General features: G+C 31.8%; 1 protein-coding gene across 4 annotated transcripts in view; it reads right to left on the reverse strand.

Moving 5' to 3' along the window:
- Positions 1 to 717, reverse strand: part of LOC115244036 (sodium/hydrogen exchanger 7) — a 12,444-nt gene that overhangs the window by 5,490 nt on the left and 6,237 nt on the right. The gene's annotated exons all lie outside the window — the stretch shown is intronic.

A 717-nucleotide genomic window follows, 5' to 3' on the forward strand; every position in this document is an offset into this window, starting at 1 on the left:
ACGATATCGATAATAACTATATATTAATAATATTCTTTTCCTCTTGTATCTGTGTGTGCCGAGTTACCTTATTCTTATTCGTACTATGAGTTATAAAAACACATGCTTTATTTATCTCTCATGATTATGCTGTCCCATACTAATGTCTGTGTAGATACTTGTTAATGAAATGTAAACTCCATGTTCTCCAGCTACTCTTCGACATACAGAATGGATAACAAAAACCATACTGAAAAAAAAAAAAAACAACCAAAGAGATACGTGCAATCGATGAGTTCAATTAATGAAATAAAGCTGCAGCTTTCATATACATTGGAGAGAATTTATCAAATCATACAATATAAAAAAAGTATCTACGTTCGCATGCTACGGTAATAAAATACGTCTAATTCGATTTTTAAAAAATGCTCCTTCCAGCAACACATCTCGTTGTACATGCAATTTTACAAAAAAGAATGTTTTATATCGTGCTATGTGGGTTATATTATATACAGTGAGTTATATATATATGCTTATACATGTGTATATATATATATCAATACGTCTCATATGCTTGCGTGGATAACAAATCGATCTGCGAGATGTGAGTGCGTCATTGGAAACTTGGAATGCAGAAAAAAAGTCAATTTATCTAAACTCTGAAATCGTTTAACAAAGAGAAAGACGGTGTGTATGTGTGTCAGTCAATCTTTAATTGTGATAACGTACCGGCAGACT

The sequence above is a fragment of the Formica exsecta genome, unplaced genomic scaffold (genome assembly GCF_003651465.1).
Source record: "Formica exsecta isolate Colony F162 unplaced genomic scaffold, ASM365146v1 scaffold120, whole genome shotgun sequence".
Taxonomy (NCBI): domain Eukaryota; kingdom Metazoa; phylum Arthropoda; class Insecta; order Hymenoptera; family Formicidae; genus Formica; species Formica exsecta.